General features: G+C 48.9%; 3 protein-coding genes across 3 annotated transcripts in view; 2 read left to right on the top strand and 1 right to left on the bottom strand.

Annotated features, from left to right (window-relative positions):
* Positions 1–18,101, bottom strand: part of TMEM114 (transmembrane protein 114) — a 996,508-nt gene that overhangs the window by 125,430 nt on the left and 852,977 nt on the right. The gene's annotated exons all lie outside the window — the stretch shown is intronic.
* Positions 1–18,101, top strand: part of PMM2 (phosphomannomutase 2) — a 278,683-nt gene that overhangs the window by 124,615 nt on the left and 135,967 nt on the right. The window lies entirely within an intron of this gene.
* ABAT (4-aminobutyrate aminotransferase) overlaps positions 245–18,101 on the top strand; it is a 106,579-nt gene continuing 88,722 nt past the window's right edge. Inside the window, exon 1 of the mRNA XM_050774357.1 lies at positions 245–389. The gene's annotated coding sequence lies outside the window, so the exon portion shown is untranslated. The remainder of the gene's footprint in view (positions 390–18,101) is intronic.

Raw genomic sequence — 18,101 nt, 5'->3', positions numbered from 1 at the left:
GTCCCCACAACTTGACGGGGATACTCAGCCGTCTCCTCCCCAGCTCCAGCACTTCCTCCCAGCCCTCGCGGTCCCTCTTCCCAGCCCCCGGGTCGGTCCCACCCCAGCCCTCGTCTCCCCCGCCCCCGGAGGCTGGACTCTGCCCCCGCCCCGCCTGCCCCTCCCTCCCGGGGGCGGTGGCCCGTGGCGGGCGCAACCATTGGCTGCGGCGAGAGCGAGGGCCGGGGCTGGCGGCGCTGATTGGCCAGGACGCTCGGCGGAGCCAGGGAGTCCAGCGAGTCGCTGGGGGAAGCCGAGCAGACACACAGCGCGGCCGGAACTCGGGGCGCGCATCCCGCAAGTCGGAACCCGGCGGTTCGGAGCCCGCGGAACGGAGCCGGGGCCTGGAGGTGAGCGCGAGGCGCCGGGTGGCTTGGGACGGGCCCTTCCGAGGAGAGCCGAGAGGAGGTCCTTCTGCCCTGCCCCCAGGGAGCAAAACCTGGGCATCTTCTCCTAAGAAACGGAGCCCGCATCTTCCCAAGGCGCGAGGCCCCTCCCCCAAAAAGACAGGAACTCCTACCACCCAGAGAGCAAAATACCTTCCTTTCTCCTTCAGAAATGGGCCCTTCCTCCTGGCTCCAGCTCTAGACAGAAGTCCTCTCCCTCTTACCCCTTGAAATAGAATGTGGCCCCTAAAAGTGGTCCCCAGGTCTCTAGAGCCCCCTCACCTCTTGGGAGACTGATGCCCCTTCCCCTTCCCCATCCTTAAAAAACTAAGTTTGGGTGTCTTGCTTCTCCCCTCTCTTTCGGAATAATGGGAGTCTTCTCAGCTCATAAATGACAGTGACCTCCCCCTCCATGAAAAATGGAAGCTCTCCCCCCATCATAAGACAAGGAAATCCCGGAGCAGAGACCTGCAAGTCACCCTCCCACCCCAGGTACTGAGCTCTGGAGAGATAGATGATTCACCCTTAGCCCTGCCGGAGACCCCTCCCTACCCGTCAGAGAGGCAGGGTGGCCTCTGATACCACCACATTAAAGGCTTTTGGGGATTTCCCCTGTCCTCCCCAGTAAAGATGTAAAATGAGGGATCTTCATACTCAGGAGCAGGGCAAAGGTCTGGCCACCCCTCCAAGTCATCCACCTCCCTCCACTCCTCCCAAGCCCTTTCACACAAACCCCAACCTAGTAACGCCCTGCGCCATCTTCCCACTGCTCCCAATCCCATCCTTCTCTACCTCACCCCAGCTCCCACACCTGGCTGCCCCACCTATTTCACATCCTCTCACCTTTCCTCAGCCACCCTGGCCAAGGTAAGACCAGGGGGGGATTCAGTGAGATTTAGTAAGACTGGAGCTCTTGAAACTGGGATCCGGGGCCTAGAGGCCCTTCCAGGAGTCTTCAAACTCTGACAGCAGAGATGGCCTCTGAGGTAGTAGGACCAGCAGAGACCACCCGACACCTCTCCCCCGCCCCCCACCCCAACACACACACAAAGGGCTGTGTTCAGTGCATCCTCTCTTACAGTCTGAGAGGACTACTGGCCCTCTTCCAAGAGGACCCCCATTTTCCCCCTAAACTCCTGTGCACCCCCTCAAGCTCCTGTGGGCATTGCCTGGTGGAATTCCCTGGGCATTCAGCCAAGAGAGATGGGTGCTACTGGGCCCATCCAATGGGGAGGAGACAGTGTTGGCTTTGCTGCTTTGATGAAGCTAGACTAAGGGACAGGATGTTGGTGACCTGGGGGTGGGGAGGGGGTGGGAAGAGCTCTTCTCTGGTGGGTCAGGTTGGGGGGTAGAAGAGAGGGAGGCAGTGAGTCGTGTCTTGCTCTTTGGAGCCTGTGCTGCGGCGTGGAGTCATAGAGAAATGTGTTTCCTCGAGGCCCAAAGAGATCAGCCCCAGGGAGAGGTAAGTGGTCCAGTCTGGAGTCCTAAGACCTAAAAGGGCTTCTACATTGAAGACGTGGCCCCTTCCTTTGACAGTTAAACACACAGAGGCACAAAAGGGGAAGAGACTTGCTCAAGGTCACCCAGCCTGTGGGTGACAACTGGCCCCAGCCCCTCCAGGACCCTTAGGGTGCTAGGATCCCTGACACAAGCCCCAGTCCTCACATTTACAATGGGGACTTGGGGACTGCTGGGTCCCAAGTCCCCACTTGTCAGAGGAAGCGCCAAGGCTCTGCGAAGGTCATGAAGCCAGGAAGGGGCAGAGCTGGAACTCAACGTCTGTTCCCCAGCAGGCTGCCTCGGGGAAAGCATTCCTGGGTGTCGGTGCATCCCTGCTTCCCCGTGTGATCTTTGTATTGAGGCCATTGCCAAATCTAGGCTTGCCAAAATCCAAATTGACCCAGGAGAGCTAATAAGATCAGTTGCAGCTAATGAGAATCAGATACTGGAGTGGAGGCTACTGCAGGAACCTCAGTTGCCTAGCTGGCTTTGCTACAAGAACTTTGGACAGGACCTAAGGATGTCACATCCCTTCCCTCCAAGGTCCCCTCCCTCTTAGCCCCTGCCCATGCCCTCTGGCTTTGAGTTCCCTGCACATTGTCTCATCTCTATTCAGAGCCCTGTGTCTTTTCTCCTGGGGCATTGCATGGGAAAAGAGCTGAAATTCTGGCAGATTCTCTAGGACCGTCCCCCTAGGCAGCAGGGACTGGGTCCCTACAAATGAGAGAGTCTGAAGTAGGGGCTCTCTCTGTTTCTGCCGCCACCCAGTTCCCAGCTAAAGGATTGGTTGTTGTACCCCAGCTTTGCCAAGGCGAAGTTCAAAGCATGAGGGGAACCACGGTAGAGAGGCGGAGAGGTTGGTCCCTGGAGACCTTTTATCTGGGTCTGGAGCACAAATCTGCCACTTGGTGTCTGATCTTAACCTCTCTGTGACATATCCTTGGGGTAAAATGAGTTAATTCTCATAAAATGTTTAGCACACAGCAAATGAGCAGAAACAATGATTACACGTGCAAAGTCATAAAATCTCTAATCATGAAGTGGGGAGGTGCTTTTGCCTGAAGGCAAAACTTGTAACCCTTGCTGTAGATAATCTGCCAGGGCTAAGGCGCCTGGGGACTAGGCGATGCCTTCCCAGAGTGACAGTGTAGTATATGGAATGGACCACAGACCCTGAAGCCAGATGGAGCAGAGAGTTGGTCACTGGTAGTGTCTGTCTGTGGAACCTTAGGCAAGTCATTCATGTCTGTGAGCCTCAGTTCCTCATCTTTGAATGAGGTTTGTTGGAGTTGGACATCAGAAAAGACACAGGTCTAGATGACAGGTTCTCATCTTGGGCACTGTTGACATTTGGGTCGGAGGATTCTTTGTTGTGGGACCCCCCTGTGTATTGTAGGATATTCAGCAGCACCTCTGGTCCGTACCCACTAGATGCCAGTGACACTCCCCACCCCATGAGTCATGTCCATCAGAAATGTCTGTAGACATTGCCAGATGTGCCCTGGGGAGCAGAATCATCCTTTTCCTTCCTTATTGAAAACTGCTGGTCTAATACATGGCCTTAAACATAGTTAATACTTAATATAAAACAGCTTCCTAGCTGAGGCGGGTGGTAGGCTTGAGCCCAGGAGTTTGAGACCAGCGTGGGCAACATGGCAAAACCCCATCTCTGTAAAGTACAGGAAAAAAAATTAGCTGGGCAAGGTGACATGCCCCTGTAGTCCTAGCAACCTGGGAGGCTGAGGTGGGGGGATTGTGTGAGCCCGGGGAGGTCGAAGCTGCAGTGAGCCGTGATCACACCACTGCACTCCAGCCTGGGTGACAGAGTGAGACCCTGTCTCCAAAAACATAAAAAACAAAATAAAACCAAAAACAGCTTCTTTCTTGCACAGACTCCTTGTTTTGGTTTCCATGTAATGAGGAGAAGGAGATGTGTCTAGCTGCGGAGCCTTCCAATGTTAATAACAGTTTTTAATTTCTCACATTTACACAGGATTTTCTTGTTTGGTTTTTGTCTTCCTTTTCAGTAGAGACAGAGTCGGGTGGTCTCGAACTCCTAGGCTTAAGTGATCCTCCCACCTTGGCTTCCCAAAGCGCTGGGGTTACAGGTGTGAGTTACAGGAATAAGCCACAGCGTCCAGCCTACATAGGACCTTATCATCTCCAAAGCACTCTTGTGTCTATGACACTGTTTCTCACTCTACAGATAAGCAAACTAAGGCTCCCAGAGGTTAAAAGACTTGCCTAAGACCGTCACCCGCTTCTCCACCAAGGATCAAAGAATCATCCATGCCAGAAATTGTTTGAGAAACAACTGAGTTCTGGGCCCTGTTCAGATTAGTTATCAGGGTCTTTCGAAACTTCAATGGCATGCCCTTCGGTCCAGCAATCCCACTTTGAAAAATCTCGCATAGAAATGCTCACACTTGCACTGACATAACATAAAAATGTCTATGGCAGAGCCTGCAACACCAGTATAGGAATGGGTTACAGCATATGCATTCATGTGGGAGAATGAGCAGTCTTTAGAAGAATGAGGTGGATCCACATTCCTGACCTGGAAAGGTTCCTGAGGCATATGATTTAATGAAAAAGATAAAGTCACAGAATCAATATAGCCAGTATGATCCTATTTTTTTTTTAAAGTAAATATGCATGAACATAGATAGTTAGGGAAGTGGAGAATTAAAGGCACCTAGATAGTATATATGTATGAGAACATATTCATGGGGGAAGAAGAAGAAAATAAATCTCCACCCGCTTCCCATGCATTAAAAATGAGCAAAGTGAGCTGGCCACCTTGGCTCACATTTGTGATCCCAGCACTTTGGGAGGCTGAGGCAGGAGAATCACTTGAGCCCAGGAGTTTGAGGCTGCAGTGAGTTGTGAACGAGCCACACACTCCAGCCTGGGCAACAAAGGGAGACTCTAAATAATTAATCACAAAATAAAAATTAAAATGAGTAGAGCACAACCCACAGAAGTTGAGAGACTTGGTCACACCAGAAGTTGCCAGTGGTGAAATTTAGCTTTGAGTTTGCCAATAGTTTTTGGGGCCAAGAGACAGGAATCTGAGGCTCATCTCAGCAGGCCAGGCCTCCTTCCTTACCATGGGAGAATTCCTTTTCTGAGCACCTAGAGGGATCCTGGTATCAGACTGACCTCACCTGAATCCAGCTTTCACCCACGTGATGACCTCAGGCCAGCCACTTTAACTCTCAGTGTCTCATTTCTCTATCTTTAAAATAGCTAAAAGACAAAGGAAAAAACATGAAAGCCAAAAAAAAAAAAATGGTAGAAGGAGGAGGCAATAGTAGAACCTCCCTCATTGGGCTGCTGTGAGGATTACATAAAACCATGTGTTCCAACCCCTGGTACTTAGTAGGTGCTTAATTAATACAAGCCCTGGTCTCTTGCACCTTTTTTTTTGGTTTTGGTTTTGGTTTTGTTTTTTTTGAGACGGAGTCTTGCTCTGTCGCCCGGGTTGGAGTGCAGTGGCCGGATCTCAGCTCACTGCAAGCTCCGCCTCCCGGGTTTACGCCATTCTCCTACCTCAGCCTCCTGAGTAGCTGGGACTACAGGCGCCCGCCACCTCGCCTGGCTAGTTTTTTGTATTTTTTTAGTAGAGACGGGGTTTCACCGTGTTAGCCAGGATGGTCTTGATCTCCTGACCTCGTGATCCGCCCGTCTCAGCCTCCCAGAGTGCTGGGATTACAGGCTTGAGCCACCGCGCCCGGCCTCTCGCACCTTTTTGTCTGCTTGCCTGGTCCTTGCCAGGAGGCAGAAGACAAAAGCCTCAGAAAGGACAGTGGGGGCTCCTGAGGCCCCAAGAATGCTTAGCAGGCTAAATCAGTTGTCCTCACTTCTTCACTCTGCCCTCAGATCCACCATGACCACTGCGCTGCAGGAGCTTTTCACAGAAAGCCTGAGGGAGCTCTCTGAGGGGGTCTGTGTTCTAGCTCCTCCTTCCTGGGGTCTAACCATCCTTGCTTTCTCTAGACACTCCACACATTAAACTGTCTTACACGTTGCAGGGATGGGATGCCATCATGTGACCTCTAATTACACATCCCTTCAATAATAAGATTAATTCTCCAAGGGCAAGTTTTCCTCCTCCTTCAAAAGCTATCTCACATTGCTTTTATAGGTAGACTCCCCCGACCCTCCCCCCACCTCCAGCCAGGGAAAACCATTTCTCCTCCTCCCAACTCCTGTCATCTACATCCTAGACTTCCTGGGTCCATCACACCCTAGATTTCTTGGGTCCATCACTGTTTGCTGGATTTCCTCCCAATCTGTAACTGCCTGGAAGCAGCCATCACATCCATCACATCCATCACATTTATTCTTGTGTCTCAAATGCATAGCACACTTCCCTATACACACAGTAGATACTCAAGGAGCATTGATTGAATGCAGAAATGTATTTTTTAAATTGGGGTAAAATACACATAACATGAAATTGACCATTTTCACCATTTTATTTTTATTTACTTTTGGGGGGCCCAGGGGAGTCTTGCTCTGTCACCCAGGCTGGAGTGCAGTGGTGTGATCTCGGTTCACTGCAACCTCCACCTCCTGGGTTCAGGCAATTCTGACTTAGCCTCCCAAGTAACTGGGATTACACGCATGGGCCACCACCACGCCTGGCTACTGTTTTTGTATTTTTAGTAGAGACGGCGTTTCAGCTTGTTGGCCAGGCTGGTCTTGAACTACTGACCTCAAGTGATCCGCCCGCCTCGGCTTCCCAAAGTGCTGGGATGACAGGCATGAGCCACTGCGCCCGACCTCCGCTTTTTTTTTTTTTTTTTTGAGATGGAGTCTCGCTCTGTCCCCCAGGCTGGAGCATAGTGGCCGGATCTCAGCTCACTGCAAGCTCCGCCTCCCGGGTTTACGCCATGCTCCTGCCTCAGCCTCCCGAGTAGCTGGGACTACAGGCGCCTGCCACCTCGCCCGGCTAGTTTTTGTATTTTTTTTTAGTAGAGACGGGGTTTCACCGTGTTAGCCAGGATGGTCTCGATCTCCTGACCTCGTGATCCACCCGTCTCGGCCTCCCAAAGTGCTGGGATTACAGGCTTGAGCCACCGCGCCCGGCCTGACCTCCACTTTTTGATTATTATTATTGGGGTCATTGTGGCGAGTGTGAAGCAGTACCACATTGTGGTTTTGTTTTGCATTTCCCCAATGACTGATGGCATTGAGCATCTTGTGTGTTTGCTGGTTATTTTTATGTTATCTTTGGGGAAATGTCTACTCAAGTTCTTTGCCCATTTTTGAATTCAGTTGTCTTTTTGTTCTTGAGCTGTAAGAGTTCTTTTTTCTTTTTCTTTTGCTTACTTTCTTTTTTTTTTTTTGAGACAGAGTCTCACCCTGTCACCCAAGCTGGAGTGCAGTGGCATGATCATAGCTTACTGCAGCCTTGACTTCCCAAGTTCAAACGATCCTTCTGCCTCAGTCTTCCAAGCACCTGGAACAACGGGTGCCACCACACCTGGCTAATTTTTTAAAAAGCATTTTTTTGTTGAGATGGAGTCTCCCTATGTAGCCCAGGCTGGTTTTGAACTCCTAGGATCAAGCGATTCTCCCATCTCAGCCTCCCAAAGTGCTGGGATTACAAGTGTGAACCGCCTCGCCTGGCCCAGAGTTCTTTATATAAATGAATGTTTGTTTGTGTCACTATTTCTTCATCCACTTAAATAGTTGCTCAGCTCCTGTAGGTCACACACTGTCTTGTGATCCTGGGAATACCACCAGTTCCTGCCCATCAGGAACTCACAGTCTACTGCAAAGTTTTTCAGCCTCAACACATTTTTTTTTTTTGAGAGGGAGTCTTGTTCTGTTGCCCAGGCTGGAGTGCAGTAGTATGATCATGTTTACCCGGACCTATAAATAGGACCTAGTTTGGAAATAGAGCCTTTGCAGAAATAATTAATTAGGTTAAAATGAGGTCTTCCTGCATTAGAGTGGCCCCTAATCCAATGACTGGTATCTCTCTCTCTCTCTCTTTTTTTTTTTGAGATGGAGTCTCGCTCTGTTGCCCAGGCTGGAGTGCAGTGGCACAATCTCAGCTCACTGCAACCTCTGTCTCCCAGGTTCAAGCGATTCTCCTGCCTCAGCCTTCCGAGTAGCTAGGATTACAGGCGCCCGCTACCACGCCTGGCTAAATTTTGTATTTTTAATAGAGATGGGGTTTCACCATGTGGCCAGGCTGGTCTTGAACTTCTGACCTCGGGTGATCCGCCCGCCGCGGCCTTCCAAAGTGCTGGGATTACAGGCGTGAGCCACTGCTCCTGGTCCACCTCTATACTACTGACGTGGAAGCAAGGCCGTCCTGTGCCGGATGTTTAGCAGCATTCTTGGCCTCCACCCACGAGATGCTGGCAACATACTTTCCTCCATGTTGTGACAGCTGGAAATGTCTCCAGGCATTGTGAAGTGTCCCCTGGGGAATCAGATTGCCCCTGGTTGAGAATCACTGGTTAGAGGCTAAGACAGGCGTGTATATCTACAATTTCAATCAGATTGCTTGTGCCTAACAGGATACACACAGACACACACAGACACACACACACACACACACACACACACGAGGCATTCAGCATGTATTTGTTGGATGTTGGATGGCTGGGGGTGTGGATGGATGCCTGGATGGACAGACACAACCCCTTTGTTGGTTGGCTAGATTGATGGATGCATGTGTGAATGAATGGATGAATAAATGAACCCAATTTACAAACTCTACCGTGGGAAAACAGAATGCTGTTCTTCAACCAGAGTAGCCTACACCTTTATCTCTGTCTAGCACAGTATTTTTCAAACGGCAGCATCAGAATCCCCTCAAGAGCTTGTTAAAACACAGATTGATGCCCCTGCCCACCAGAATTATGATTTAGTAGAATCACTGGCGGGAAGAATGCTCCCAACTCTATTTCCATGTTCTCTAGGAATCCTGGACCAGCCCCCGACCCCTGCCAACCTTGTCCATTCTCAGAGGTCCCGTAACCTTCACTGCCAGCATCTCCCATTTAGGTGCTAACATCTATTACCTTGGACATCGGCAACTTGCCAGCACTCTGTCCCTGGGCTGCACTGAGAATTCCTTCAAAGGTGGGAACCACCGTGTTCTAGTACCTTACTACTAAAAGCGTGGTCCGGCAGCCAGCAGCATTGCATCATTTAGGAGCTAGCTAGAAATGCAGAATCTTGGGCCCCACCCAAAACTACAGAATGTGAATCTGCATTTTAACAATATCCCCTGGGGTGGTTTGTGCGCAGTTTTAAGTTTGAGAAGCTATTTTAGACAGATCTGTAACCCCCACACTCAGAGCTAAGCTAGGGATAACTTTGCTGATAAGTTACATTGACAGCATCTGTTACGATGTAAGTGGTGCCTGAGCTGAAGCATCTTTCAGGCATTATTGGCCGTTTGTATCTTTGCCTTATGTTATCTGTTGAAATGTCTACACTGGCCTCGCTTTATCTGTGGGAAAACGGAAGCCCAGAGGAGCAGTGCCTTGCCCAAGGTCACATGATGGCCATGAAGCAGAGTGGAGATCACCCTCCACTCCTTAAAGGGAATGGGATCAAGAGCATTGAAATGTATCCACTGAGCAGGGTGGCACATGCCTGTAGTCCCAGCTACTCGGGAGGCTGAGGCAGGAGGATTGCTTGAGCCTAGGAATTCTGGGCCGTAGTGTACTATGCTAATCAGGGGTCTGCACTAGTTTGGCATCAAAATGGTGACCTCCTGGGAGTGGAGGACCACCAGGTTGCCCAAGAAGGGGTGAACCAGCCCAGGTCAGAAACAGAGCGGGTGAAAACGCCTGTGCTGATCGGTAGTGGAATTATGCCTGTAAATAGCTACTGCACACTCCAGCCCCAACATATTATAACTAACCCTGTTTCTAAAGAAAGAGAGAGAGAGAAAAAGAACTGAAATGCTGCAATGATAATGAAAATATGGGGTGGAGGGGGAGCATTCTGAAGCTACTTAGGTCTGTCCTCTGAAAGTGGAGAAAGGAGAGATGACTTAAAAGTGATGCAAGAACAAGAACTTAAGTTGTATTTTTTGGTTCATTCAACCAGTGTTTATTGGGTACTTACTAGACTCCAGGCATGGTTGTGTGGTATCTATAGTATTGAACAAGGAAAGCCAGGCCTCCCTTTTGGTGGCTTATCTGGAGTGGAGAGATGTAGCCATCTGGCATTCATTCATTTGTCAGTGAGTGTGTTCTTTTATTGTATGATTTCCATGTGCAGTACAGTAGTAGGGGTGTGTGTGTGTGTCTATGTGTCTGTGTGCGTGAGAGAGACAGAGAGACGGAGGGAGGGACAAAGACTCAGCTACCACACCAGCGTCTCTTCTAGACTAGCCATGCGGAAACAGGCCCCAAAACAAGGAACGCACAGTGAGGAGAGTGCCAAAGGTGTGTGGGAGTGAATACAGGTTCAAGCTCGAAGCAGAAAGAGGTTACCACTCCCCGTTCCTGGGGATTCTGAGGAAGAAATTTCAGGAGGAAAAGGCAGAGAAGAAGAAAAAGAGACTCTGGGCAGGGAGAGCATCATGAACAGGCCCAGAGAGTTCATAGGAAGCCGTTCCAAGAAAATCGCAGGGAAAAAAAGAATAGGCCGGGCATGGTGGCTCACACCTGCAATCCCAGCAATTTGGGAGGCTAAGGCAGGCGGATCACTTGAACTCAGGAGTTCAAGACCAGCCTGGCCAACATGGCCAAACCCCGCCTCTGCAAAAAATACTAAAATTAGCTAGGTGTGGTGATGCATGCTTGTAGTCCCAGCTACTCACACCTGCAATCCCAGTACTTTGGGGGGCTGAGGCAGGTGGATCACTTGAACTCAGGAGTTCAAGACCAGCCCGGCCAACATGGCCAAACCCTGCCTCTACAAAAAATACTAAAATTAGCTGGGCATGGTGATGCATGCTTGTAGTCCCAGCTACTCAGGAAGCTGAGGCAGGAGGATTACTTGAGCCCAGGAGTTTGAGACCAGCCTGGGCAACACAGCAAGACCCCTCAAGACCCCTTCTCTACAAAAACTTTTAAAAATTAGCCAGGTGTGGTGACATGCACCTGTAGTCCCAGCTACTCAGGAGGCTGAGGCAGGAGGGTCACTTGAGTCAAGGAGGCCGAGGCTGCATTGAGCCATAATTATGCCACTGCATTCCAGCGATCCTCAAAAAAAAAAAAAAAAAAAAAAAGGTCGGGGGTAAAATCATGAATCTCATACTGATACAAAAACAAACACTCAACGATTTTATTAGGCTCATTCGATGAGGGAACCAGGCAGACATTAGAACCAGTTCAAAGGAGCAGCCAAATAAAGTACAAATATGTGAAGAGTAAAGTGACGTCTAAATAGATTCCCAACAGAGGCAAACATGGTTGGACAAGGCAGAATTTGCTTGTCTACCAGTTTTCTACAACTTACAAGGAGTCAACGAAATAGTTTGAAAATAATGAACAAGGCCAGGCACGTCAGCTCATGCCTGCAATCCTAGCACTTTGGGAGGCCGAGGTGGACAGATTGTTTGAGCTCGGGAGTTCAAGACCACCTTAGGCAACATGGTAAAACCCTGTCTCTACCAAAAATACAAAAAATTAGTCAAGCGTGCCTATAGTCCCAACTACTTGGGAGGCTGAGGCACAAGAATTGCTTGAGCCTAGGAGGTGTAGTTTGCAGTGAGCCAAGATTGCGCCCCTGCACTCCAGCTTGGGCAATAGAGACCCTGTCTCAAAATAATAATAATAATAAATAATAATAATAATGAACAAGGCTAGAATCAGATAATCCAAAAATTTGTGTTGTAAGCAGGTAGCACATAACTCTTTTTTCTATAAAACCAATGTTCGGCCGGGTGCGGTGGCTCACGCCTGTAATCCAGTACTTTGGGAGACTGAGGCAGGTGGATTGCCTGAGCTCAGGAGTTCGTGACCAGCCTGGGCAACACAGTGAAACCCTGTCTCTACTAAAAGTACAAAAAAAATTAGCCGGGCCTGGCAGTGTGCGCCTGTAGTCCCAGCTACTTGGGAGGCTGAGACAAGAGAATCGCTTGAACCCAGGAGGCGGAGATTGCAGTGAGCCAAGATTGCACCACTGCACTCCAGCCTGAGCAACAGAGCGAAACTCTGTTTCAAAACAACAACAACAAAAAAGCAAACAAACAACAACAACAATAAAACAGTGTTCAAATGATGGAGAGGCATGAGTGGATGAGGAGTGGCAAGTGAAGGTCGTAGGAAGAGTAGATCATGTCCCGCCAGGTGACCCGTGGTCATGAATTTGGACTTGACTCAGAGTCTCATAGGGAACCATGGAAGAGAGTTAAGCAAGGCAGTGATGTGATTTTATTAGCACTTGAGAAAGATCCTCCTGGAAGCTGAATGGAGAGTAGACAGACACCTTCTCCCACTAGCCTTTGAGCTCAGGTTTCATTAGGGAAACAGCCAATCCCAGGGGCAGATTACTGGCCTTCCTGCAAAATGTTTTAGAACCTGGAAGCTCCTTCAGGGCAAGGCTGGCCGAACACCAGCCAAAAGAGCAAGGCACCACCCAAGCAGGACAGGGCTGTTTTGTGCATGGGAACAAAACCTGCCTCCTCTCTCTGCCCAGAGCTGTAAATAGCACTCTGCTGGCTTCGCAGGCTGAGCACAGGTCTGGGGACAGCCTGGAAATGCGCACACCAAGGAGCATTTGTGCAAATGAATGCCTGCATGCAGATTTGCGTGCCTGGCATCCTGCCCCAGCCCTAAGTGTCCAGTCCTGCAAGGGGCTGGAAGCAGGGCTCAAAGAAGAGCCACACACAGAAGAGTGTGGACATTCTGATCTAGGGACAGGTTCCAGGAGGGATTCAGAGGCAGACTGGCAGGGTGAACGGGAGAAAACATGCAGAGGACCCTGGACACAGTTTTGGCTCCAGCTTTACCCGTGATAATGACAATGAGCCATGAGTAGTGGCCACTCACATTGGCTGTGTTTGTGTGTACTTGCTCACCTTGTCACTCACAACAGCCCTATGAGGAAAGGCTGATCAGATTTCAGAGACAGGAAATGGAAGCTCAAAAAGGATGGCTGACTCACCCAGGATCTCCTACTAAAAGCAGCATTTCTAGTGAGAAACTGAGGCTTAAAGACTGTGGAGCCCTGGTGTCTAGGATGGACCCACAGGGACACCTCTGCATATGCCCACTGCTCTCTCTGGCCTCAGTTTACTCATCCATCAATGGGTACAATAATGTCTTTTCACCTAATGATCACAGCAGAGTTTGGGAAGACCAACTACCACTGCAGATGAGAAAGGCTTGAAAAGTCATAAATGCTCAATATGAACTGGTGGTATATGGAGAAAGTCTGAAAGTGCTTTCTTTAGCCCCCAGAGACAGGGTATGGAGTGCAAGACCAACCTTGTTTGTACTCAGGGGCTTTGGAAGTGCAGAGTGGCCTTGGATGGGTGGAGGTGAAGGCAGGCTGAAGCTTGCTGAACCACTCCCAGATCACGGGTGAGCCAGGTTGGGTCTAATCTGTTTTTTTCCCTTGAGAAGGAAGAGATGGTGGGTGCACTGGGGAAAGAGTGGGAAACAGTGACTCTGAGGTGGGGATGCACATCTGGATGCAAAGTGTTTGTTGAGAGCACTTGGTCACCTGCCCTCCCACGGAGCAGGTGCTAGTCTTCAGTCCCGTTCTACTGGGTTCTTCAGAAGCTGAGCTTTGGTCTGTAATCCCAGCACTTTGGGAGGCCGAGGCGGGTGGATCATGAGGTCAGGAGATCGAGACCATCCTGGTTAACATGGTGAAACCCCATCTCTACTAAAAATACAAAAAAAAAAAATAGCTGGGTGTTGTGGCACGTGCCTGTAGTCCCAGCTACTGGGGAGGCTGAGGCAGGAGAATAGCTTGAACCAGGGAGTTGGAGGTTGCAGTGAGCTGAGATCATGCCACTACACTCCAGCCTGGTGACAGAGCTAGACTCTGTTTCAAAAAACAAAAACAAAACAAAAAAAGAAGCTTAGCAGCTTGCTGTTTGTTTGGACTGAGCACTCCTTCCAGCAGCAGCCACCTGCCAACAACTCGGATCATTTGCGGGTCATCCGTCAGGTCCCACACGGTGCATCTCCTGAAAGGCCTGCGGTGGGGCTTGGGGTGAGGCCTGTGTCTTAGACCTGTGAGATCAGGGAAAAGTCCTGCATCTGGAAAGCAGCTGTGCTGCTGGCTCCCTGAGTGCCCGGGAGCCAGTGACTTCTGTCCAGACCTCAGTTTCCTCATCTGTAAAATGGCAACAACAAAACTACCTTTTGAAACATTATATGAATGGTTGTTAAATTGGAAAACCGGATGATAAGATTTGAATGCTTTTTTTTCTTTTCTTTTTTTTTTTTAGGAGACAGGCGTCTCACTCTGTTGCCCAAGCTGGAGTGCACTGGCACCATTGTGGCTTACTGCAGCCTCGACCTCTGGGCTCAAGGGATCCTCCTGCCTCAGCCTTCTCAGTAGCTGGAACTATAGGCACATTCCCCACCCCGCTATTTTACTTATTTTTTATTTTTTTATAGAGGTGAGGTCTTGCAATGTTGCCAAGGTTGGACTCAAACTCCTGGCCTCAAGCAATCCTCCCACCTTGGGCTCCCAAAGTGCTGGGATAAGAGGCATGAGCCACCGCACCCGGCCCCAAGTTAAATGCTTCCTACCTACAAGACACTGAGTACTACTTGGACTATCTCATTTTTAACCTCTCAATAAGGTGGGAAAGGTCCTCTTCCTTTAAGCTTCTTCACCAAGGTCACAGAGGTAGCAAGAACTTGAAAGAGGACTTGAACTAGGATCTACCTGGCTGCAAAACCTAAGTCTTCAAACATGGGATTATTGGAGGACCTCCAAGAGCCAGGGACTTAGAATCCTGCCTGCTTCCCTTCCTGTGCCTTTATTCCTCAAGTCTATATAGACTTTGTTTTTTGAATAGGCAATCATGGCACGTGATAAAACATTCAAACAGTGCAACTCAATCTACAGAAAAAAATAAAATTTTCTCCCTCATCCCCATCCTGTGGACCCCTTTGCCTCATGAGAGGCAAATAGTCACCAAGGCCAGGGTCTTACTATGTTGCCCAGGCTGGTCTCAAAGTCTTGGCCTCAAGCAATCCTCCTGCCTCAGCCTCCTGAAGTGCTAGGATTACAGATATGAGCCACCAACCTGGTCTTTTATGGTTAATGCTTTTTGTATCCTATTTAAGAAGTCCGGCTGGATGTGGTGGCTCACGCCTGTAATCCCAGCACTTTGGGAGGCCAAGGCAGGTGGATCACGAGGTCAGGAGTCCGAAACCAACCTGGCCAACATAGTGAAACTTCGTCTCTACTAAAAATACAAAAAAAATTACCCAGGTGTGGCAGGCACCTGTAGTCCCAGATACTTGGGAGGCTGAAGGAGGAGAATCACTTGAACCCGAGAGGCAGAGGTTGCAGTGAGCGGAGATTGCACCACTGCACTCCAACCTGAGTGACAGAGTGAGACTCCGTCTCAAAAAAAAAAAGAAAAAAGTCCAAGGTCAGTTGTATTGTTTCTTCTATTATCTTCTGGAAGCTTTCATGTCTTGCCTTTCATATTTATCTCTAGCATCCACCTGGGGTTGATTTTTATATATTGTATTAGGTAGAATCATGATTAATTTTTTCACATATAGGTAGTTCATTTGGCCCAGTATCACTGCCTCCATTGTCAAAAATCAAGTGTCCATATATGCATGTATGTGTTTCTATTCTCTGTTCAGTTCTGTTAATCAGTGTGTTTAATCTTTGCCCCCATACCACCTCTTGACTGCTGTAGCCTTAGAATACGATAGGCAATTTCTCATTGCCCTCTAAAGAGACTGCACCAATCAAGACTTACTAACAATTCGACAAAAATGTACTGGGCTTCCAACACAGTACCAGATGGTATCATGATGGGAATTCAAGTTTAATCATATACATAGCTCCTACCTTGAAGTTTATGGTCTTGTAAGTGACGAGACATGAACCAAATAATTACACAAATAGAGGTAACATGTGAATGTGATGGGGCCACAAAGGGGAGCCATGTAGGATTCGGTGCCAAGAGAAAGATTTGATCGGTAGGGGAGGTTCAGGGAAGTCTTGTCTGAGAAAGTGAGTCATGAACTGATATCAAAAGTGTGAGTAGAAATGAAGGAATCAGAAGCAAGGGAAAAGCATCTTGGGTGGTGGGAACAGCATCTGCAAAGACTGAGTAGAAGCCTTCCCGGGACAAACACTAGATCCTCGTGGTAAAACCCAGAGTCAGGAAGGTGGTGTGCACAGAAATTGGAACAGTGATAGGGACCAGCCTCAAGGCCTTTAAATTACATTCAAGGGCTGGTTTTTATACCTAGAACAACTATCCTAAGAACAATAACAAAAGTCACCTTGAATATTCCAGATTTAGGGTAGTTCCAAGAGCCTTTTCAGCACAACTAGGGTTGCTACTTGGCAGGAGAAGAATGTGTATGGCAACCCCTGGAGTGACGCATCAGTTTTATTTAGCTTCATCCCCCAGTTCCTGAATATTTCATTTTTGCTAGCAGTGGAAGCATCAGTTTTACTGTGCAGTCAGCCCGAGTTCTGCCAGCAGCAGCATCTGCCTGGCACCCTCTCAGGTCTAGAACTCTTTTCTCCCCAGCCTGGTGAGGGTCTTGCCTGCCGGAGTGTCCCTTAAGGTGGACCACTGTGTCGTGAACTTGAACCGTTTCTCCTCATTCACCATCATCTCTACCCCTCACCCGTGGAGGCATGATTCTCACTCTGTGGATAAGAACACAGAAGCTTAGAGAGCTTCAGTCACTTGCCTAAGACCACACAGCTTCCAAAGGACAAATATAAAATTCTCCAACTCTATAAATTCCTACATTTTTTGTGGTACTTCTTTCCTTTTCAAAATATAGAGTGAGTCATACTCATCAGGGATTTTACCTACAGAATGACAACATTTCTGGGGAGTAGGACAGGATTCTGAGATGTTTCCAATCTGTGCCTCGAGCCGATCCGATGACTTATCCAGACCTAAGACCCTCATCTCATTCTTGGCAGTGCCTTTTAAATTTGGCAGCCAACATGGGGTTTTGGTTCTTTCTGCACCAAGTGGAGTAATTAAGAAGGTTTTCATCAAGGTAAACATCTGCTGGATTTCTATAGAATTGTGGGGAGGGAGTTGAATATACACGAGCACTCAGAATCTCATTAAATGGGTCTGCCCCTTGTTCCAGGACAGGAGAGCCAAACATAGCAGACAGGATTGATGTTGTTTTCATGAATGTAGGTGGCCACTGTGTTCTTTATGGGTTTTCAAGGTGGGAATTTGTTGGCAAAGGAACGAATGAAGAAGCCAGGAGTAACGCTGCTTCAGGAAGGTTTTAGAGCCTGGGGGAAATAATGTAGTTTTAGAATAAGTATTGGCAGTGTGTTAGGGAAAAAAAAAACAAACCCTGAAAAATAGAATACAGATTTCAGGTAAGCACTCCCTTTGTCAAACCACACTTGCCCATATTGGCACACAGCTTGCTGCTACAGCCACACCTCCTCTGTTTATTGAGTATCTACTTAGTGCTTGGTAATATACTGTGTACTATGAGTACCCTCTCTGGAAACCCCACAATAACCCTTTGATGTGATTTCAAACCCATTTTACAGACGAGGGGCTATTACATAGCTTGCACCAGGTCCTCAGAAACCAAATGAGGGAGTTGGGATTTGAACCCCTTCACCTGAAGGCTTGCACCTGCCTGTGGTTAATACATCGCCTTGGAGCAGATAACCTGCCACATTTCCTGGAGAGCAGGGTTCTCAACTGCTGCAACTGTGCTCCCCAGGGAATTTTTTTTTTCCAAGACAATCTCTCGCTCTGTCGCCTAGGCTGGAGGGCAGTGGCGCAATCTCGGCTCACTGCAATCTCTGCCTCCTGGGTTCAGGCGATTCTCCTGCCTCAGCCTCCAGAGTAGCTAGAATTACAGGCGTGCACCACCACATTTGGCTAATTTTTGTATTCTTAATAAAGATGGGGTTTCACCATGTTAGCCAGGTGGGTCTCGAAGTCCTGATCCTGCTCTGTCACCCAGACTGGAGTGCAGTGGTGCAATCAACAGCTCACAATGGCCTTGAGCTCCTAGGCTTAAGCAATCC

Source organism: Macaca thibetana, chromosome 20 (assembly GCF_024542745.1).
Source record: "Macaca thibetana thibetana isolate TM-01 chromosome 20, ASM2454274v1, whole genome shotgun sequence".
In the NCBI taxonomy this organism is placed as follows: domain Eukaryota; kingdom Metazoa; phylum Chordata; class Mammalia; order Primates; family Cercopithecidae; genus Macaca; species Macaca thibetana.
The sequence above is the reverse complement of the archived record's forward strand: the minus strand, read 5'-3'. Positions and strand labels throughout refer to the sequence as shown.